The 23700-nt window shown below is 39.7% G+C and overlaps 1 protein-coding gene across 4 annotated transcripts in view; it reads right to left on the bottom strand.

The window, feature by feature from the left end:
• The window catches only part of XIAP (X-linked inhibitor of apoptosis), a 45048-nt gene extending 22111 nt beyond the window's left edge, over positions 1-22937 (bottom strand). The window contains exons 1-3 of one of the 4 annotated variants that reach the window (XM_082864799.1): positions 22869-22937; positions 22478-22604; positions 22041-22176 (exon numbers count right to left, since the gene is read on the bottom strand). The gene's annotated coding sequence lies outside the window, so the exon portion shown is untranslated. The other 3 variants (XM_082864801.1, XM_082864802.1, XM_082864800.1) reach the window with 3 other exon arrangements.
• Between the last annotated feature and the right edge of the window lie 763 nt (positions 22938-23700).

Here is a 23700-nt window from a genome sequence, read left to right as displayed (position 1 = left end):
AGCATAAGGTAGATGACAAAAACCAAGATTCAAAGAAACCAAGGCTGGCTGATAGGCTAATGAGATAAAATAGGGATATGTGTAAAGTCTTATATTCTGACTTTAAAAATCTGTGGTACAACTAAAGGAAGATAGAATCTTGGTTTGGAAAGAAGTCATGTGAAGGGAAACCTCCAGATTAAAATCGTGGGATTTGAGTTAATTACAAACTCATCATGAGCCAACATTACATGGCAGCTAAAATACTTGAAGTAACTTCAGTCCGCATTAACGTACAGGTGTGCAACATCCAGATTCAATTCTGCTACATACTGAATATTATTTTTAATTCTGAACACATTTTAGAAGGGACATTAACAAAGTGTAACTTCCATAGAGAGCAATCAGGATAATGAAAATGGTATTCTAAGAAGAAGAGTTGGAAGAGTCAAGTATTTATCTCAAAGGGAAAAGAAAATTGTAGGGAGAGGGGTGTAGAGGATAGAATAACTATGTAAAAGGCAGTCATGTAGAAAAGGGATCCAAATTCTGTTTAGCTTGAGGGCAGAATTAATGAATATAATTAAAGCCAGTAGATTTTAACCCAATACAGGGATGAACAGCTACAACAATCAATATCAGTATAAAATGGACTGGGTTGTCTTGTAGCTTATGAATTCCTCTCATTACTGGAAGGGACTTTGGCATGGACTAGGAGACAGTATTAAACATTTCTAAGTCTATAATTATCCTGAAGAATAAACGCTGAATATAATCTAAAACATATGAAAGTTACCTTCTCTGAGATGGCTAAGTTTTGTTTCTCAGGTCAATCAAAATAAAAGTGTAAAATCAATGATCTATTCTCATTTCATAATAGTGAATATTTTGCATGGTTCAAGTAGTCATCCCATTTCAGATAATATAAGATAAAGCTCCATCATTCAACACTAGCAGGAGAATCTCTATTTGAAACTTTCAGGCGGAGCCCTCATCTTCCCAGGGGTTATTTCCATACGAATAGTTTAGATTTCACTGTTTTGAAAAGCAGATATTTATTCAGAAGCATTCAACTGAAAACTACATATATATTATCAGAGTGTGAGCTTTTGGAGAAGGGTGAGAAAACAGAACTACCAGAAAGGTTAAGACTAAAAGAGAGAAAACCGATTGACAAAAGACAGAAACCTTAGGACTGGAGGGAAGCACCAAAAGAAAGGGATGGGAGATGATTAAAAAAAAAAAGTATTTAAGTGAAATGCAGGTGGGGAAGATGATATTTAGAAAATAAGTATATGTGGGGCACAGGAATACAGAAGAAAATGAGGTATGAATACTGGAGAAGGTTTTGGATGTGAACAAGTCAGAGTGGAATAAAGTATGCTGAGGTAACTTAAGGCCTCTTTGTGAAAGCACATTCAGGCTTTGTACCGGGTAAGGAGAAAGGCAAGAAGGCACACAGAGAGAAAGATGTCCAAGAAAGCTTTGACATAAAGGGGCCAGGCAGTCAGAAATCGTGAGGGAACAGTGGTTGGGAAAAATGGCACTCTGAAAGCCAACACTGGTATAAAAAGAATCAGCAAGCGGTGGTACATGTTTATACGAGGGGTATGGAAGATTTCAAGATGCTGAGATGTTGTGTTTAAAATATACATATAATGATGACCCAAAACCTATGGGATGCAGCAAAAGCAGTTCTAAGAGGGAAGTTTGTAACAATACAGTCCTACCTCAAGAAACAAGAAACATCTCAAATAAACAACCTAACCTTACACCTAAAGCAATTAGAGAAAGAAGAACAAAAAATCCCAAAGGTAGCAGAAGGAAAGAAACCATAAAGATCAAATCACAAATAAATGAAGGAAATAATAGCAAAGATCAATAAAAACTAAGAGCTGGTTCTTTGAGAAGATAAACAAAATTGATAAACCATTAGCCAGACTCATCAAGAAAAAGGGGAGAAGACTCAAATCAACAGAATTAGAAATGAAAAAGGAGAAGTAACAACTGACACTGCAGAAATACAAAGGATCATGAGAGACTACGACAAGCGACTCTATGCCAATAAAATGGACAACCTGGAAGAAATGGACAAATTCTTAGAAAAGTACAACCTTCCAAGACTGAACCAGGAAGAAATAGAAAATATGAACACACCAATCACAAGCACTGAAATTGAAACTGTGGTTAAAAATATTCCAACAAACAAAAGCCCAGAACCAGATGGCTTCACAGGCGAATTCTATCAAATATTTACAGAAGAGCTAACACTTATCCTTCTCAAACTCTTCCAAAATATAGCAGAAGGAGGAACACTCCCAAACTCATTCTATGAGGCCACCATCACCTTGATACCAAAACCAGAAAAAGATGCCACAAAAAAGAAAACTAAGGCCAATATCACTGATGAACATAGATGCAAAAATCCTCAACAAAATACTAGCAAACAGAATCCAACAGCACATTAAAAGGATCATACACCATGATCAAGTGGGGTTTATCCCAGGAATGCAAGGATTCGTCAATATATGCAAATCAATCAATGTGATACACCATATTAACAAGCTGAAGGATAAAAACCGTATGATAATCTCAATAGATGCAGAAAAAGCTTTTGACAAAGTTCAACACCGATTTATGATTAAAACCCTCCAGAAAGTAGGCACAGAGGGAACTTTCCTCAACATAATAAAGGCCATATATGACAAACCCACAGCCAACATCGTTCTCAATGGTGAAAAACTGAAACCATTCCCTCTAAGATCAGGAACAAGACAAGGTTGCCCACTCTCACCACTACTATCCAACATAGTTTTGGAAGTTTTAGCCACAGCAATCAGAGAAGAAAAAGAAATAAAAGGAATCCAAATCAGAAAAGAAGAAGTAAAACTGTCACTGTTTGCAGATGACATGACACTATACATAGAGAATCCTAAAGATGCTACCAGAAAACTACTAGAGCTAATCAATGAATTTGGTAAAGTAGCAGGATACAAAATGCAGAGAAATCTCTTGCATTCCTATACACTAACAAAAAATCTGAAAGAGAAAATAAGACACTGATGAAAGAAATTAAAGATGATACAAATAGATGGAGGGATATACCATGTTCTTGGATTGGAAGAATCAACACTGTGAAAATGACTATACTACGCAAAGCAATCTACAGATTCAATGCAATCCCTATCAAACTACCAATGGCATTTTTCACAGAACTAGAACAAAAATTTCAAAATTTGTATGGAAACACAAAAGACCCCGAATAGCCAAAGCAATCTTGAGAAAGAAAAACAGAGCTGGAGGAATCAGGCTCCCTGACTTCAGACAATACCACAAAGCTACAGTAATCAAAACAGTATGGTACTGGCACAAAAACAGAAATATAGATCACTGTAACAGGATAGAAAGCCCAGAGACAAACCCACGCACACATGGCCACCTTTTCTTTGACAACGGAGGCAAGAATATACAATGGCGAAGAGACAGCGTCTTCAATAAGTGGTGCTGGGAAAACTGGACAGCTACATGTAAAGGAATGAAACTAGAACACTTTCTAACACCATACACAAAAATAAACCCAAAATGGATTAAAGACCGAAATGTAAGGCCAGACACTATAAAACTCTTAGAGGAAACCATAGGCAGAACACTCTGTGACATAAATCACAGCAACATCCTTTTTGACCCACTTCCTAGAGCAATGGAAATAAAAACAAAAAATAAACAAATGGGGGCTTCCCTGGTGGTGCAGTGATTAAGAATCCGCCTGCCAATGCAGGTGACATGGGTTCGATCCCTGGTCCATGAAGATCCCACATGCTGCGGAGCAACTAAGCCCGTGCACCACAACTACTGAGCCTGCGCTCTAGAGCCCGTGAGCCACAACTACTGAAGCCCGTGTGCCTAGAGCCCGTGCTCTGCCACAAGAGAAGCCATTGCAATGAGAAGTCCGTGCACCACAATGAAGAGTAGCCCCCGCTCACTGCAACTAGAGAAAGCCCGCATGCAGCAACGAAGCCCCAACACAGCCAAAAATTAAAAAATAAATAAATTTGTTTTAATAAATAAATAAATAATCAAATGGGACCTAATGAAACTTAAAAGCTTTTGCATGGCAAAGGAAACCATAAACAAGATGAAAAGACAACCCTCAGAATGGGAGAAAATATTTGCAAACGAAGCAACTGACAAAGGATTAATCTCCAAAATATACAAACAGCTCATGCGACTCAATATCAAAAACACAAACAACCCAATCCAAAAATGGGCGGAAGACCTAAATAGACATTTCTCCAAAGAAGATATACAGATTGCCAAGAAACACATTAAAGGATGCTCAACATCACTAATCATTAGAGAAATGCAAATCAAAACCACAAAGAGGTACCACCTCACACCGGTCAGAATGGCCATCATCAAACAATCCACAAACAAATCATGGAAAGGGTGTGGAGAAAAGGGAACCCTCTTGCACTGTTGGTGGGAATGTAAAGTGATACAGCCACTATGAAGAACAGTATGGAGGTTCCTTAAAAAGCTAAAAACAGAACTGCCACATGACCCAGCAATCCCACTACTGGGCATATATCCTAAGAAAACCATAATTCAAAAAGAGTCATGTACCACAACGTTCATTGCAGCACTATTTACAATAGCCAGGACATGGAAACAACCTAAGTGTCCATCGACAGATGAATGGATAAAGAAGATGTGGCACATATATACAATGGAATATTACTCAGCCATAAAAAGAAACGAAATTGAGTTATTTGTAGTGAGGTGGATGTAGCTAGAGTCTGTCATACAGAGTGAAGTCAGAAAGAGTAAAACAAATACCGTATGCTAACACATACATACAGAATCTAAAAAAAAAATGGTTTTAACGAACCTAGGGGCAGGACAGGAATAAAGACCCCGAGGTAGAGATTGGACCTGAGGACACGGGGAGGGGGAAGGGTAAGCTGGGACGAAGGGAAAGAGTAGCACTGACATATATACACTACCAAATGTAAAACAGATAGCTAGTGGGAAGCAGCTGCACAGTACAGGGAGATCAGCTTGTGCTTTGTGACCACCTAGAGGGGTGGGATAGGGAGGGTGGGAGGGAGATGCAAGAGGGAGGGGATATGGGGATATATATACACATATAACTGATTCACTTCGTTATACAACAGAAACTAATACAACATTGTAAAGCAATTATACTCCAATAAAGATGTTAAAAAGAAAAGCAAAACAGTTACAGCAGCTATAGGAAACTAACTCACGTTGTTTCTATTTCTTTTTGGTTAGACACTGCCTAAATGTTGAGGATTTCTTTTCTTTTTTCTTTTTTTTTTGCGGTACACAGGGCTCTCACTGTTGTGGCCTCTCCCGTTGCGGAGCACAGGCTCCAGAGGCGCAGGCTCCGCGGCATGTGGGATCCTCCCGGACCGGCACGAACCCGTGTTGCCTGCATCGGCAGGCGGACTCTCAACAATTGCGCCCCCGGGGAAGCCCGAGGATTTCTTTTAATTTCTCTAGTTACGTTCCTCTTTGGACAAGTGAGTATAATTTAACCAACTGGCTTTCATCTAACATCTACATCTGTCAAGCAACTGGGATTGTTAATATATTACCAGTGCATGTTAGCCAAGTAGTACCTATTTAAAATAGGACTGAAATTAACTTTTATAGCATAACAAGTTAATTTTAAGATTTATGACTGTTTTAAAGCACAGAAAACCTTTTATTCTAAGAGGGAAAGATTTAAAAATTCCTGGGGAGGGGCTTCCCTGGTGGCGCAGTGGTTAAGAATCTGCCTGCCAAGGCAGGGGACATGGGTTCGAGCCCTGGTCCGGGAAGATCCCACATGCTGCGGAGCAACTAAGCCCGTGCACCACAACTACTGAGCCTGTGCTCTAGAGCCTGTGAGCCACAACTACTGAAGCCCGCGCGCCTAGAGCCCGTGCTCCACAACAAGACAAGCCACCGCAATGAGAATCCCATGCATCGCAATGAAGTGTAGCCCCTCCTTGCCACAACTAGAGAAAGCCCACACGCAGCAATGAAGACCCAATGCAGCCAAAAATAAAATAAATTTTTCAAAAATGTTAAAAAAAATAAAAGAAGGCTTAATAAGCTTCAATGAAAAAAATAAAACATACATATACCTGTACATATACATACACACAGTATACGTGTGTGTGTGTGTATTTATTTAGCCTAGTCAGCTGGGTAAAGATAGCCATGGGCATGTGCCAAGGAGAGGAGACTGACTGCTTCTCTAGCAATAATGCGGGAATATGGGGAGTTGGAGGGGAGAAAAAAACACACAGAAAACCCACTTACCTGGTATCTGCACACAATACAAAAGTTTCTGTTTCCTTCAGGTTTTTATTATTAAAGTTGTCAAATATATAGAACAAAGGTTATTTTAAATAGGAAAAGGATATAAAGTAGGATGTACATCTGACTGCAACTGTGTGAAAATATATACTCATGGACAAACCTGGAGGTAATTTTTAATATATGGGTAAAATATGTTAGTTAAGGGGACAGGATTATAGGTGACCTTTTTCTCCAAAATGTCTTTAATAATATTTTTACTTAAAGTCTCTGCGGTTAGCACCACTGGCCTGGGTCAGGAGCCTGGTCATGGGGAAGGCAGCCGAGAGCAAAGAGGTGGATGGGCTAGTTGCCCCCTTATCCTCCTCCACCAGGGTTCTGCAGTCACCAAAGCAGAGGGAGACAGGATGGAGTTGTGTCTCCACTTGCACCACAGACAGGCTGCCCAGCCACCCTGTGGAGCTCAGCATTGAGACCCAAGCCACCTCTGCAGGTGCGTTTGGTGAGTTGCAGGCTCCTGGGCTGCAGCCCCTGCACTCAGCGTGACTGCGGCTGCCAGGGCATCCTGGAGAAGAGCAGGTTTGGCACTGAATTTCATCAGTTTTTGATAGAAAGAGCAAAACTTGGACATTTTTGAGGAGTTTTATGGATTACTGCAACATGTTCATAAGATACCTAATGATGACATTTTATTAGGCTATACAGACATCCAGGGATACCTACTATCTATAAATAAAGATGATAATTATCACATAACTGCTTCAACAACCAACCTGCTGCTTAAGATTTTTACACAGAAAAAAATGAAGAAACAAACAGTGCCTTTGGTACAGACATGCTAATGAAGAAGGAAAATGTTTTAACCAATGTTCAATGTCAACCACAGAAAAATGCCAGATCTAGTAATTGGTATGCACCAAGACTTCAGATGTGTGTCTTCTATTACAGATGTTGACACTCCCCCAGAAACACACCATAGGATTAGTTCATCTTTACAAACACAACACTGAACATTCCCTAGGGACTCTATAGCTGGGATGGTTTCATTCTAACGGAGACACTACATGGCTCAGAGAAGGTCCCAGGGATCGTGTGTGTGTGTGTGTGTGTGTGCTATTTTTGTTTTTTTAATTTTTGGCCATGCTGTGTGGCATGTGGGATCATAGTTCCCTGACCAGGGATTGAACCTGCATTGGAAGCACAGAGTCTTAACCACTGGACCGCCAAGGAAGTCCCTTCCTCCCCCCACCCACCCCCCGCCAGGGAGCTTTATATCCTGGCTTATTCCAGGAGGTCTGGCTCGCAGCACAGGACTATATTGGCTGTTAATGATGACGTTTTAGATGTTAATGGTATAGAAGTTTCAGGGAAGAGTTTTGATCAAGTAATAGGATGACTGCAAACAGCTACAACCTCATCATAATAGAAGGTAAGTAAACAGGAGAATAACGTTAGGAACAGTAGGACTTCTGGCAGCTCTAGCCAATCTACTGATAACAGCTTTCTTGGCTATCCACAGCAGATTGAACCAAACATTGAGCCAAAGGATGAAGATGACATTCTTACTGAAGACAGCGGTGTGCCACACTAGATTCCTAAAGCTGTTCCTACTATCAAAAGACTGGAAATGGTTAACCCAAATAGAACAAACTCAGTTTTGAGTCTGGAAAGAATAGTTTTATTCCGTCTAATTAAATGAGTTTAGCACCCCTAGCAAATGGTACAAACAGAATTTGAAACACATGTTCCAGATCAAAAACTCTTAGAAGACTGAACAATCATGAAACCATCGTTTGAATGTTTTCTGAGTGAGGATGTCACAGGACTTGCAAATTTGGGTAGTTTAAGATCTTTCAAACCTCCGAGCCAATGACCTGGAATAGGCATGAGAACAATAATGTTGTAAGTTTAAAATGTTCTTAAAATAAATAGAAACAGAAAATAGATTAGTGGTTGCTTACAGCTGGGAGAGGAGGGGAATGGGGAATAACTGCAAATGGTTACTGACTGGGTTTCTTTTTGGAGTAATGAAAATATTCTAAATTGGATTGTAATGGTGGTTGTACAACTCTGAATATACTAAAATCACTGAACTGTACACCTTAAAATTAATTTTATGGTATGTGAATTATATCTCAATAAAGCTGTTTAAATGCTTTTCAAATAGTAGTTTGGTAATTGTTAGTACAAATTTTGGTGGATCAGAGGTGATTTTAAGTCTAAAACAAAGGGAGCTCTGCTAATCAAATTATATGCTTTTGATATGGAAAACTAGATGCTACAGTACATTTTCAGAACTATGTGAGAGGACTAAATTATTTCTGTTTGAAGTGGTTAAATATTTAACCTGTTACAAAGATTCCAGTTAGTTTTCCCTTTAACCACATTCTTTAAATTTTAATGTGAAGTCTGATTCTCTTTTGGTACTCTGAGGACCTCAGTTCTTGTGTACCCAGTATTTTATTTCTTAATGTTGTTCTTTTGTCACTAATTGTTACAAATCATTTTCTGAAATGCATTATTTTCTAACTTCTAAGAAATCAAACCAATTGGCTGTTCTTAGGAGTTTCTTTCCACATTATGAAGCACTGAAGCTATGTTCCTAAATTATGAAATTCTGTGACAGTTTTTCACATTGATGTTTGTCCAGCCTATAGATTATATATTTATAAAATAATTCCAAATAGGTATAATTTATGTTTTAAAATGCAGTTAATTTCATTGACTCTGGTAATATAGAAGACACTCTCCTTTAATTCTTATCCTCATTCCTAATCTCATTGGAAAGCATTCCTTTTGTTTTGGGTGTGTATATCTACATATTATATTGGTAGGCTTTTGAACTTTTTTAATGTACATATGGTCCCCAACTTACAGTGGTTTGACTTATGATTTTTCCAGTTTATAATGGTGCGAAAGTGATACGCATTCAGTAGAAACCTTACTTCGAATTTTGATCTTTTCCTGGGCTAGCACAATTTGATACTCTGTAGTGATGCTGGGCAGCATGTCGAGCCACAGCTCCCAGTCAGCTCAGATCACGAGGGTCAATAACTGATATACTCATAACTTTTCTGTACCCTACAACCATTCCATTTTCACTTTCAGTACAGTATTTGATAAATTACATGAGACATTCCACACTTTATTATAAAATAGGCTTTGCGTTACATGATTTTGCCCAACCGTAAGCTAATGTAAGTGTTCTGAGCACATTTAAAGTAGGCTAGGCTAAGCTATGATGTTTGGTAGGTTAGGTGTATTAAATGAATCTTCAGCTTATGATACTTTCAACTTAGGATGGTTTTATTGGGATGTAACCTCATAGTAAGTTGAGGAAGATCTGTATTCAAGTAGTGCAAATTGTTTTGGATATAAAATGCACGTAGATTAAAAGGTTTTTTCACACAGGACAAACCTGTGCACTTTTTTGTGCAAAGATTCTGGATTTTCTTCAGTGGGATTATTCTGGGAACACTGCCTACACTTTAAGAGAAAGCTGTGGTATTTACCACTGACAAGTAAAGTTTATCTATATTATTTTCATTAGGCTATTTATTTCCCACACATCCACTTAGAACAAGTAAGTGTGAGGCTGCGAACTTTCATTCTTTACCTGATTTCTTTGGCATTTATCATTGTACAATGTGCATAAGCACTACAGTATGCATGTACATAGAAATTAAGAATATTATGAAGTTCCCTGTGGTTTATAGATAATTCCCCCCAAAATTATTAAAATCATCTTATAATAGGGCTAGTATGGATGCCTTTGTAACAGTTGTGTGCTATTAAAACAATGAAGGATCAAATGATTCCCTTTTAAAGGATAGCTTCTCTAAATGGTTAAAAAAATATGAAGAAATAAATTCTGGATTAATTGAAAAAAAACCTCTAATGTTAAAGCAATAGAAAAAAAAATCCCATGCAGGGAAATATTTTTGTGAGATTTAATATCAGAACACTACTCAGAAATGTATTTAAGTATTAAGCTTTCTAATAAAAATCTTACTTGAAATGAAAATTAACAGTAATTTCTTAAAGTGACTACTATTTGGTAGTCAACTATTACAGTGTAAGTAATTTAAAAAACCAATCTATCCCATAATATCATAAGTTTCAGTTATCACAGCACCTTAGAACAAAGTAAGCAAGCAGTTTTACATGTGTACAAGACACTGAAGAAAGTAATTTTGAAGATTAATATAAATTTAATTATTTAAGATGGTATACTAGGGAACTATCTCTGATGACTGAAAGTTAACAATTACAAATACTTATTAAATCTTTTTAAGTCAAAGTAGCACCTGAATAACAAATCACTGTTCTTAACAAATAAGCAGTGAAACCTCTAGTCTTTTTCTATTGAGCTCATAGATCTCTACAACCTGTCTGTGTTTCACCCTTATGGTCTCTGGAAGAAATTCATTCAGTCACTATAGACTCATTTAATGAACTAAAAATACTTATCATCCCTGCAACCAAGGGCTTTGCTAATTTCTCATCATGAAAAAGCATTTCTTAAGTAACTATATTGACGTGGCACATTAAAAGGGAATTAAATGATTGTTATGGGTTGAACTGTGCCCCCTCAAAACTATGTTGAAGTCCACCACTGGTTAGGAATGTGACCTTATTTGGATATAGGGTCCTTGCAGATATAATCAAGTTCAGACAAGGTCATTAGAATGCCCTCATCCAATATGACTGATATTCTTGTAGGAAAAGGAGAAGAAACACAGGGAAGATGGCCATGTGAAGACAGAGGCAAAGACTGCAGTGATGATGTATTGATGAACCAAGGAACACCAAGGATCAATGGCAACACCAGAAGCTAAGAGAAAGCCATGGAACAGGTTCTCCCCAGCATCTTCAGAGACAGCATGGCCCTGCCAACACCTTGATTTTGGATGTCTAGCTACCAGAACTGTGAGAAAATTAATTTCTTATTTTTTTCTTTTTTTGGCTGTGCCGTGTGGCATGTGGGATCTTAGTTCCCTGACCAGGCATCAAACCCAGGCCTCCTGCAGTGGAAGCATGGTTTTAACCACTGGACCACCAGGGAAGTCCCTGAATTTCTGTTGTTTTAAGTCACTCAGTTTGCAGTACTTTATTATGGCAGCCCTAAGAAACTAATATTGGGTTGGCCAAAAAGTTCATTTGGGTTTTTCCGTAACAGCATACGGAAAAACCTGAAAGAACTTTTTGGCCAACCCAATACAACGATGTTAGAAATATGACAAAAATTAAGCAAACAATATAACCCTATTAGCTCCCACTGCAGTACTACCATGCTAACTGAAACACATTATGTAATTAAATAAGGGCATCTGTTGAAAACTCAGAAAACATGTTTTTAGAATCTCATCTATGACGTCTTTCCTGATTCGTCCATTCAAAACCCTAGTAGAATGACTACTCTTTGTGCCCTCACTATATCCTCTAAATAATTTGCTGAGGGGGCTTCCCTGGTGGTCCAGTGGTTAAGACTCCATGCTTCCACTGCAGGGGGCACGGGTTCAATCCCTGGTCGGGGAACTAAGATCCCGCATGCTGCACAGCGCGGAAAGAGAAAGAGAGAGAGAGGGTAAAAGAAAGGAAGAGGGAAAGGAAGAGAGAAAGAAAGAAAGAAAGAAAGAAAGAAAGAAAGAGAAAGAAAGAAAGAAAGAGAGAGAGAAAAAGGAAGAAAGAAAGAAAGGAAGAAAGAAATGAAGAAAAATAGCTGAGGAGCCAAGCTGTACTAGAACAAGACTGAATAATTTCTGCATGTGTGTATGTTTGTAGGTATACCTATATGTACATTGTTTGAAGGAAGGTCCTTTATAGCAAGGGCTCTGTCTTATCACATTTGTATTCCCAATGCCTAAAGCAATGCGTGACACACAGTAGTGCTTCATCAACATTGGGCAAAAGAATGAATGTTGGAGCACCTCTATTAGGTCACTGCTGTCACTATCCCACATCCCACCCACCACCTCCACTGGACTCTTGAGATCACTGTGAGGACTAAAAATTGGTAATATGCCATTGTGCCCAGGAAATGTGACCGAACTAGAAATATATGCATACCAAGCAAACAGTACAACTCAGTGATAAAAACCTATACTAAAATCACATTTCAAAAATATAAGATTTGTAAAACTTTTCATAGTAACATCATAAAAATCTTATATGTGCTAACCCAAAACACCATCATAATTTAAAATTCATCTTAATATTCTCTCTTTGCTCATTATACGTAGAAATACTGTAAGATTTTTCTCATCAGTTGCTTTTTTCCCCTATAGAGGATCCAGCATAGAGATCTTGTCAAACAAGCAACATTCTCCTTGACCCAGTGCAGTGGAGGTCAATCCCTCTTTTTTTTTTAAAAAAAATTTACCTATTATTTTTTAAATTTATTTTTGGCTGTGTTGGGTCTTAGTTGTGGCACGTGGGATCTTTCATTGCGGTGCATGGGCTCTTTGTTGCGGTGCATGGCTTTCTCTAGTTGTGGCGTGCGGGTTTTCTTTTCACTAGTTGTGGCACACAGGCTCCAGGGCGCGTGGGCTCTGTAGTTGTAGCGTGGGGGTTCCAGAGCGCATGGGCTCTGTAGCTTGTGGCACGCAGGCTCTCTTAGTTGAGATGCACGAGCTCAGTAGTTGTGGCGTGGCGGGCTTAGTTGCTCTGTGGCATGTGGGATCTTAGCTCCCTGACTAGGGATCAAACCCACGTCCCATGCATTGGAGGGCAGATTCTTTATCACTGGACCACCAGGGTAGTCCCTCAATCCCTCTTTTAATGATCTTAAAGTGTTAGCTCCCTGCTTAGAAATAGCATTTTGATTTACAAAGCTGTAGTATCTAAGAAATGTATCTACGTAGATGTGACATAGTATAAAAAAGCTGTATTTTAAAAATGACATGCCCTTGGGCTTCCCTGGTGGCGCAGTGGTTGAGAGTCTGGCTGCCGATGCAGGGGACACGGGTTTGTGCCCCGGTCCGGGAAGATCCCACATGCCGTGGAGCGGCTGGGCCCATGAGCCATGGCCACTGAGAACGGGAGAGGCTACAACAGTGAGAGGCCCGCGTACTGCAAAAAAAAAAAAGACATGCCCTAAACAAAAAGGGTATATACATATATATGTGTATATATATGATTTTTTAAATTCAGCTTTTATACTATGATATATTTACATAAAAATTCAACTTTTAGGACTTCCCTGGTGGTGCAGTGGTTAAGAATCCGCCTGCCAATGCAGGGGACACGGGTTCGATCCCTGGTCTGGGAAGATCCCACATGCAGCGGAGCAACTAAGCCCGTGTGCCACAACTCCTGAGCCTGAGCTCTAGAGCCCACGAGCCACAACTACTGAAGCAATTGCGCCTAGAGCCTGTGCTCCGCAACAAGAGAAGCCACCGCAATAAGAAGCCCGTGCACAGCAACAAAGACCCAAGGCAGCCAAAATAAATAAATAAATAAAATTAAAAATTCAACTTTTAGTCAAATTGTTCATTTATACTACTAGGTTCTTCAAACTATGAAGCATATTTTCATTTAACCTTAAGTTAAATGGTCAATAAAACATTTTTGAGGTTAATTACATTCAATCAAATCAAAAGTTCTCTCCCTAAAATTAAGCACTAGAGCCATTCAAATAACTGAATGGCATTAATGAGCACTTAGCCCATAAGCTCAGTCAATAACATCAACTTATTAATACTGCTGCCTACAATATATGCTTGATCATGAAGCCTACTTCTGTAAACACCTGAAAGGCCATACTGAGAATCCACAAAGGGAGTATCAATTACATGTTCTATACTTAAATTAGAAAGTCATAGTAACACTTAAATTTGAGCCCAGACCTCCAGTATCTGCCAAATTATTTATAATAATTAACTCCACAGGTACAGTTCTCTCAGAATGGACCCACAGTAAGGTATTCCCTCATCTTTTTCTTCGTTTTTTTTTTCCTCTCATCTTTTTCCACAAATTGCGGGAATGTGTTCCCCAAAAGAATGTTTTGCATGAAGAATACACGGGTTTGGGCTCAAGAATTCACTCAAGATAATAAAAAGGCTCAAGATCACTAGTATCCCCTCCTCTATTTTACTGAAAACTGTTCAGAACTTAAAGACAATTTACAGTGCTCGTTAATCAAGTCTTTGATTTAAAAACAAACCATCTATATAACCCAAACTGTAGATCCATAACACAGATTAATACTATTTATGCCTATTCAGAGTCTAGATTAAAACCTTTGCTAAAATCAGAACAGGCAGAAAAACAAAATCTCATGATGGATATCAACCCAATATTTAATACAAACAACTGTTTTCCTTTTTAAAAGAGAGAGGAAAAAAGAATCCTACTATCCAGGCTGTGAATACTTTAATATGTTTATCCTTTAAGAACCTTTTCTGTGTGCATGTAACACATGCACGTTATAAATATTTCTAAAGGGGATTTATAGTATATGGTATTTTTATAATTTGCTTTTTTCTATTTAATAATATATCATAAGCATCTCTCCACATCAATTTTTATCTAGATTAGAACATTACTTTAAATGGATCACTAGTACCTGACTGTATGAATGTATTTATCGTAACCTCACCAATTCCATATTGCTGAACATTAATTTTAGATGTATATTTTTATAAATTTATTTACATTATTTTATTTTATTTTTGGCTGCGTTGGGCCTTCACTGCACACGGGCTGTTCTCTGGTTGTGGTGAGTGGGGGCTACGCTTCGTTGTGGTGTGTGGCCTTCTCATTGCAGTGGCTTCTCTTGTTGTGGAGCACGGGCTCTACGCGTGCGGGCTTCAGTAGTTGTGGCACGTGGGCTCAGTAGCTGTGGCTCATGAGCTCTAGAGCGCAGGCTCAGAAGTTGTGGTGCACGGGCTTAGTTGCTCCGCGGCATGTGGGATCTTCCCGCACCAAGGATCGAACCTGTGTCCCCTGCATTGGCAGGCAGATTCTTAACCACTGTGCCACCAGGGAAGCAGATGTATATTTTTAAAAAGAGAAAGTACACACATGATCAAATAATTCAAGAGGTACAAAAGCTGCATCCATTCCACCCCTTAAACCTCTGGTTCCCTTCCTAGAAACAGTCACTCTTACCAGTTTCTTCTGCATTCCTCCAGAGATAGGTTTTAAAAAACACAAATGTTGGACTTCCCTGGTGGTACAGTGGTTTAAGAATCAGCCTGCCAATGCAGGGAACATGGGTTCTAGCCCTGGCCCAGGAAGATCCCGCATGCCACGGAGCAACTAAGCCCGTGCGCCACAACTACTGAGCCTGTGCTGTAGAGCCTGCGAGCCACAACTACTGAAGCCCGCGCGCCTAGAGTCCGTGCTCTGCAACAAGAGAAGCCACCCGCTCGCTGCAACTAGAGAAAGTCCGTGCGCAGCAACGAAGACCGAATGCAGCGAAAAATAAAACAAATTTTAAAAACCCCACAAATGTTAACATATTCTATATATATATACAGTTATGCACCTTCATTGCTGGACATTTATAAAGCTAACAATTTTTTGCTATTATAAAGAATGTTGGAATGAATATCCTTCTGTTTATTTGCGTTTAACATCAATATTAAGTGGTCTCAAACAGGAGTGTATCCTGTCACCATCTATTTTTAATCTATCTTGTTTCTGACTGAGAATAGTTTTAAGAAAAAGCTTGAAAGCACTTATTAATCTATGATGAACATCTCTATAGAAAATAGACAAATTTACAAATGGCAAATACTAATGGCCAACAAACGTATGCAAAAATGTTAAATATCATTAGTAATCAAAGAAATAAACACTTTAAAAGATACCATTTTTGTCCTGTTTGGCAGAGACTGCCATCACTACCAACAATAAAAATCCAGCAGTGAAGGTATGGGACAATAGGCACTCTTGCTGGTGGAACTAAAAAGTGGTACACCTTTTCTAGAAAGCAATCTGACAATATATTCTAAAAGTCTTAAAATATATGATTAGTTTCTGAACCAGCCATTCTAGTACTAAGCATTAACGCTAAGGAAATGATCAGTATATATAAGGATGTTCAGTACAGTGCTATTTATAAAACAAAACTCAATTCTAACAAAAGAGAACACCACTTTGGTAATGTGTATACTACAGGCTGTAGAAGAATACTAAAGAACACAGATACGTGTTCATGATGTTGTATTAGGTGAAATGAGCTGGTTATAAACCAGTATTGGTCAGTATGATCCCAATTATAAAAAATACCGATACAGAAAGACTTAGGCTAAATTACACATCAAAATTCTACTGTGGTTATTATCTCTGTGCACTGGGATTATCGGTTTTCATTTTCTTTGTTGTGGTTTTCTTAATTTTCTAAATTTTATCCAGCAAATATATTAGATTCTAATCAAAAGAAAAAAGCAGTTGGACTCTTGATTAGTCAAGGTGTCTTATATAATTCTGCCCAGCAGGCTGGGGGTGTTATTTGGCTATTTGCCATGTGACAATGCTTCCTTCATCTGTGAATAAACTGGCCCAGTAAGCTATCAATAGTGGGGCCTGCTATTGCAAGGTTTTCGCTCTTCCTTCACAGAAGATAATTTTTATAACTTATTACAAGGAGAGGGAAGAATATACTCTTAGGTCCTTATCTTTTTGCCTATCCTGAGAATTTATGCCAACTTGATACTTTGTCATATTACTGTCAAACATCAGGTTAAAAAAAAAAAAAAGAGGGCTTCCCTGGTGGCGCAGTGGTTGAGAGTCCGCCTGCCGATGCAGGGGACACGGATTCGTGCCCCGGTCTGGGAGGATCCCACATGCTGCGGAGCGGCTAGGCCCGTGAGCCATGGCCGTTGAGCCTGCGTGTCCGGAGCCTGTGCTCCACAACGGGAGAGGCCACGACAGTGAGAGACCCACATACCGCAAAAAAAGAAAAAAAAAAAAAAAAAAAGAGGATACAGGTCAACTCCCAGAGATAAAAGCAGTAACCAGGTCATGTCCACAGTGGTTGGCCATGAACACATGTCTTCTGGTTCACTGCCTGGGTGGCAGTAAATCATTAGCAGAGAGAGCTGAGAAACACAGGTAATAATAATACCTGACTGCTTATTGTTAACTTGAGTTGAAAATAAAAGATTTCATTGAAAAATGTTCTGAGCGATGCCTATCGCTAGAGTTCTAAACTTGTTCACTCAATGCCTTAAAAAAAATAGGGGCTTCCCTGGTGGCACAGTGGTTGAGAGTCCGCCTACCGATGCAGGGGACACGGGTTTGTGCCCCGGTCCGGGAGGATCCCACATGCCCCAGAGCGGCTGCGCTGGTGAGCCATGGCCACTGAGCCTGCGCGTCCGGAGCCTGTGCTCTGCAACGGGAGAGGCCACAACAGTGAGAGGGCCGCGTACCGCAAAATAAATAAATAAATAAATAAATAAATAAACAAACTGGACTTCCCTGGTGGCGCAGTAGTTAAGAATCCGCTTGCCAATGCAGGTGACATGGGTTCAATCCCTGTTCCAGGAAGATCCCACATGCCGCAGAGCAACTAAGCCCGTGCACAACTACTGAGCCTGTGCTCTAGAGCCCGCGTGTCACAACTACTGAAGCCCATGTGCCTAGAGCCTGTGCTCCGCAACAAGAGAAGCCACTGCAATGAGAAGGTCACACACCACAATGAGGAGTAGCCCCCTCTAGCCACAACTAGAGAATGCCCGCGCACAGCAATGAAGACCCAACGCAGCCAAAAATAAATAAATAAATTTATAAAATAATAATAATAATAAATTAATCTGGGGGACTGGTAAGAAAGGAGTCTCCCCTTATCCTTGGCCAAAAAAAATTTCCCTAAAATAATTTTTACAAAAGGGCAGCTCAGAATCAAGTACACAGAAAAGTAAAATCATTATATTTTGTAGACATCCACAAGCAAAACTTGTTCAACATAATTTACTTATATTTGTAATGAACAGGATAATAGAAATCACTCTTTCATTTAAAGATAAGAAAACTAAAGCATAAGGAAGTTAAATGAATTGACTAAGGCCATAGAATCTGGAACTTATTCTGTTTGATACTCATCCAGATAACTTATTCTGACAGAGTGATTAGGATGCAGTACTGAAAAAAATCAGATGGTTCCACAAGTGCTATTCTGAAGTTCTTTTGATGGATGATTTGGTGAATGGGTACTACCTACTGTAGATCTTTCTCAGAATTAAGTATTCTCTTCCATGATCATGTTGGGATCTCAAGCAAGTGCTGAAACAAGTGCTTGATAAAAGCCAACATCTTTTCTTTTTCCCCAGTAAAAATATTTTGTCCTATCTAAAAGACACTCTGTTGTCTATAAGCAAACATTTAGTAGGTTTGTCTTCCATTGGGCTTAAGTTAAAAAATGACAACAAAGTAAAGGAAACTGCCACAAGTGACTATAAGGCAAATTAAAACAGTACAACATATTTAATGAATGCTCACGTGTTCTAAACACTATCTATAAACTAATTTTCATTTCCTTTCACCCCATCATTTTAGCTACATGTATTTTCTCTAATCTACTAAAACATGCTGAATTGAAACTAAGTTTCTAATCCTATTTGTTTTAACAAGGTCAAAATTTAAACATGAGCTTGTGTGATTCCACAGCCCGTCCTCTTTTACCATGTTACCTCTGATAATAACTAAAATATGTAATGTGCTTCACAATTTAGAATTTTTTCATATATGGTAGCTAATTCAACCTACACAACACATCATACCCCTATTTGAAATATGAGGAAACTGGTTTTCTGACTGGTTGTTACTCATCGAAGATCATGTGGCCTGTAAATGACAGTAAAAAAAAGCAAACCCCGTGATTCTGACCAATATAAGTATAGGAAATTATTACCGGCAGAAAGGGTAGTCCAGTGAGGTAGAAAATGTTAGGCTCTGTGCCCTTTCAAGGCTTAAAAAATTAGGTGGAGCCATACAAAAGTATATCACATAGCAATATATGCTGAGAAGCCTGTGTTTTGAGGTCAACAAAATTATTACAGGAATAAGCATAAAAGTTCAAACCATATATAAGTATTTATAGATATGCCAGGGAATACACAACGGCACCACCTTTGCCCAGTTTAAGAAATCAGCCTTAACTTACTCAGTTCAACTTCTGTCTGACCATCTGAGTTCAAGCTACTCCCAGTCTACGCAGGTAAACCTCACTTTTCACCACAACCCATATCCTTGAAAATACATTATAGAAGCAGATCATAATAGTGAATCACATGTATCCATAACAAAGACTGGGTACCAATCACACCAAATCAAATCTCAAAACGTATTAAATAGCAGAACTACAACTATACCATAATTAAAAATAATAAAAGTCCACACCAAGTCATACAAAATGGACATAAATATGCTTTTATCACACAAAGGACAACCTATTAAGTATACACAAAGTAGATAAAACATATAACTCTTAAGTTTGGCCTCAAATTCTTATGGTAGATACATTTATAATATATAATATTCCAAATGCTCTTTTCATGTTTTGAATTAAGTGGAATAAATATACTTAAAAATTTATGAAAAAGAAAAAAGAAACATGGAGGCAACGACGTTGAGTGATTTGCTCACAATCCCACAGCTAATCGGAAACAAAGCCAACACAAGAACTCAGGCTTTCAACCTAGTGTTCTTTCCACTGTACCACATGACCTCTAAGACATGAAAATAGTATTTATTCAATTCAATGTCAACTTATTTTACCACTACTGTGTTTATCTCCTCAGATCTACTCACACAATGACCTTAAACAGTGCTACAGATTACATTCTGTAATATGTAATACTATTACCAGATTAGACCACAGAGACAAACCTTGAGAACTGACAGCTCATGATAATCTCCCATCCTCAAAAAAACAAGGGCATCTATTTTGCCTTATTCATCTTTTGAATTCTACCACATAGTACAATACCTGGCAGATATAGTAGGTGCTCAGTAAGTAGTTTCTTATTTTTTAAATAAATCATAGCACTTTTTTTTGTCTGTAAGCATCAGCTACCAGACTTAAATATGAGGCCAAACAAAAACAGTGAAATATCATTAGTTCATATTTGGAGTCTCTAAGACTTTATAATATAAACAAACGATTTACTAAACAAGTTAATGCTTACAACCAAATATAAGGAGAACATTTACGTTACTAAAATATTTCAAGCACTATACAAGTTAACTGAGACATTAATTACAATAATTCTTATCTATTGAAATGGGCCTAACTAACCTTTAGTCAGCATTACTTTGTCCCCCTCGTTGGAGTCATCGAATGCACCAGAAAGCAATAAAATGACAGGTGTAGTACAATGGGCACCGGACTAGGACCTAGACTCTAGTCCAAGCTCTGTTAATAATCAGATATATAACCTTGGGCAATTCACTTTTTGTGTCTTAACCTGTTCATAAAAACAAAAGAGCTGAACTACTAATCACCAGGGACCTTTACGATCTTAAATTTATTTTTAATGATTCTTACCCACAAAGATTCTACATTCAGAATTTTTTCATTGTGCCAAATTTGATATCCTGAATGTTATAATCTGCTACATAATTCAATAATTAAAAGCTTAGCACATTTTCTAAAAATATATAAAGACTAATATAATATTGTTACCTTCTCACATTAGGGGCAATAGGAGCAAACCACAGAGGAAATATGAGCATCCAATAATCAGGCCTGCTTTGCCAGTTGGGCTGACGTGAACCACTCTGGATTTTACAATACAAATCACTGATACATAAATACATATATGTATATAAATATATATACACATACCACTGATACTTGCTTATACTGATATACATATGTGTGCAAACTTTAACACTTGTTTTTAGTTATAAAATCAATACTTTGTTTACGGTAAGAAATTCAAACAGTACATTAGGTCACATCTGAGGTGCAAAGTAAAAAGCTTCCCACGCCCCCCCACCCTCCATAAATAACCACTGTTAACATTTTTTTTGTGCATCCTTCAAGAAGTTATCTGAGCATATACAAGTAGATGTGTGTGCACATATAAATCTTTTTAACCTAAACTACTGCCACTTTCTTCTGGCTTCATAAGCATGTTAAATATACTGAAAGAAGGTAGAACAGTTGTATGGCACAAAGCTGTACATGCTTCACAAATGTGCACTGAATACATTTAATTTTCTTGCTTGGAGGCTACGTGGAGCAGTTGTGCAGAAAGAGCAGTGAGCAAGGAGCCAGGCAACCTGGGTTCTAATCTCAGTAATGGAGTAGCCTTAGGCAAGCCATGAAATATTCCTGTGCCTTGGTTTCTGCTTTTGTAAAATATCATGCTTGGACTAAGATCCCTTCCAACTCTAAAATGCTGTAATTCTAAGATGGCCGTCTGTAACAGTGTTCTCTTGAACTGGATATAACAAATGTTAAGTAAAAAAGGAGAAGAAAGAAACACTAATAGCAACCTCCAATCTTACAAGAGTAAATTTCTATGTGTCATTAACTATCAAGGTAGTACATCTGTGACATAAGTAGTGACGTAGTTATATTTGAAAGCAAAGTAGTAGATTATGAAAATCTGATACGTTTTTATGAAGTTTTGATTTGACGTTTTTCTTTTTTTGGAGGTGGAGAGGTCTGTTGCTTAGTGTCAGCAATAACCACTCCCCCTCCTCCCGATTAGAAAACAAGGGTATTATGGAGTTAAAATAATGAAACTGAAAGTTAGAATGAATTTTGTTGTACTCACAGAATATGCTGGGGAGGTGACAAGGGCAGCAAAGGTTGGAAAAAATTACTAGCTAATTTCCTCTTCCGGAAGGTCTTTGGCTCCTATTCTTTCGGTTCACACGCCCTCGCCAGACACACTCCACCCAGCTCCGTACCTGCCACAGGCGTCAGAATGGGGGGGGGGGGAGTCCCCTTTGATCATTTAAAAAAAAAAAAGTTCTTTGACTCGATTTACCTTAGGGGTCACGAGGTTTACGGAGGCACCCGGGCGGCCTGAAGCCACCCATGCCTTTCTTCCGCAGTCCCGGGAACCTGGGCCCCGGAACCCGGGCCGGCCACCTGCGCAGGGTAGGGGCTGCCTTCCCGCCCTCCCCCGCAGCGCGGGGCCCGAGGGGAGGGAGGGGAGAGGAGAGAAGGAAAGGGGAGGAGGAGGAAGCCCGTACGGGCAGTACCCACCTCGCCAGGAGAGCCGGCCTGGATCGCCCGCGGCGCCCGGAGCAGTGCTGAGGGGAGGGTCCTGGAGGAGGGGCGGCCCGAGCCCCAATATGGAAATGCCAACTCCTCTCGGCGGCCAGGCCCCAGCCTGGAAGGAAACGGAAGTCCCTTCGTCTCCCTCACTCGCACCCACCAGCCCGCCCACTCCCCGGAGGAACCCCGAGTTGGGGAATCCGAAGTGCGTCCACGCCAAGGCCTCGAAGAGACAAGGCACGCTGGGCGGCCCGTCTGTCTCTGGCCCCCGCCGCGCCGCTGGGCCCCTCACGGCCTCCTGGCCTCCGCCCGGCCGCTAGGCCAGCCTCCCGCCCAGTAAAGCCCCTCCTTCTTCCCCCTCCGCCATTTTCGAACTTACCCTTCCAGCCCTCGCTTAGCGCTGAGCCCGCCCGGGACTCCGCCGAGGTCCGGCCACTTCCCCGGGCCGGAAACGGGTAACCGGGACAAACGAAGCCCTGTTTGCCCCTGCACCCCACCCCCCTAGCTGGAAACCAGAACCTGACGGAGCGGGTGCGCATGCGCAGTGGGCACCTCGCAGTCCCCGCCCCCAGCTCAAACGTTTCCTCTTTCAGCCTTGAGGTGATTTTTCCCACGGTTTTTACCTGCTGAGCTCCGTGGTGGAGGAGTCGGGGAATAGAAGTAAAAGGATGAAAAGACAGAGAAGAGAGCGAACATGTTGAGTTCTTGCTAGAGACCAGGCTCTGTGGTCGGCGTGTTCTTTGTTGTAATTTTGACAACCCTCTAAGGTAGGCACTCTCATATGAAACCCATTTTAACAGAGGAAATTTGAGGCCCAGAGAGGCTAACTGCCCCAATAGCACGCAGCTAATAAACGAGAGAACTGAGATTAGAATATGACCTGTATCCAAGGAGGGAAGGTGAAAGGAAAAAGGAAGACAGTCAGTGGGAGCGGGAAAGGGATTGGGAGATGAAGGGAAAATGAATAGGGAAGAAAGAAAGCAGAAGGAAGGAAAACAAAGGAAGTCTGTGTACATAAAATGCTGATCATATCCTGGATTTATTTCAAATATGCTGTAGGAACCGACAGATGAATCAGACTGACAGATGAATTGTGTTTCAGAAACTTGGGCTCCCTTACAGGCTAGTGTAGTGAATTGAGAGGTTCTGAATGAAAATGTTTCAGGTCGAGGGGAAGATCAAGTATCACCTGGATCCTCAAATGATGCTGA

This window comes from Leucopleurus acutus, assembly GCF_964270905.1.
Source record: "Leucopleurus acutus genome assembly, chromosome: X".
In the NCBI taxonomy this organism is placed as follows: domain Eukaryota; kingdom Metazoa; phylum Chordata; class Mammalia; order Artiodactyla; family Delphinidae; genus Leucopleurus; species Leucopleurus acutus.
Note: the sequence above shows the minus strand (reverse complement) of the source record. Positions and strands in the feature narration are given on the sequence as shown.